Source organism: Plasmodium reichenowi, chromosome 1, assembly GCF_001601855.1.
Source record: "Plasmodium reichenowi strain SY57 chromosome 1, whole genome shotgun sequence".
In the NCBI taxonomy this organism is placed as follows: domain Eukaryota; phylum Apicomplexa; class Aconoidasida; order Haemosporida; family Plasmodiidae; genus Plasmodium; species Plasmodium reichenowi.
The window spans coordinates 285,478-286,178 of record NC_033646.1 but is presented as its reverse complement, the minus strand read 5'-3'; positions in this window follow the sequence as shown (position 1 = coordinate 286,178).

Genomic DNA, 701 nt, shown 5'->3' with positions numbered 1-701 from the left:
TTCTTTTTCTTTTTTTTTTTTGAACAGTTATATTTTTTATTTGTAATAAATTAGAATATTCAACTGTTAAATATATATATATATATATATATATATCTTTTTTTTTGTTAAAAAAAATAAATATTTTTTACCTAAGAGACATTACAATGTAAATGTTTATATCTAAAGATAAAAGCAAAAGAAAAAAAAAAAATACATATAATATATATATATATGTTAACATAGATAGCTTTTTCTTTTTTCTTTTAAGGAAAAAAAATATTCTTACGAATATCGCACACACATATGTAGACGGGATAAAAAATATACATAATATATATATATATATATATATATATATATAATATATATCATATTTATATATCATTCCCCATCTTGATATTTTATTTTTCATTTTTATCTAAACATAAGAAAAAAATGTCTTCAATTATTATTCTATATTATAAACTTAAAGGATATAAACTTTACACATATTATATTTATTTATATCTTTTTCTATATAAAATATAATTCCATTCAACAAGAACATATAATATGTATATAAAATATATATATATATATATTATAATATACATATAATTGAGGAACACTTTAAATGGTTTATCTTTATATTTATATGTCTATCTACAATAGTTTTATTTATTCAAATATAAATTATTAAAATATATATATATATATATTCACACATAAGATGAATAAAG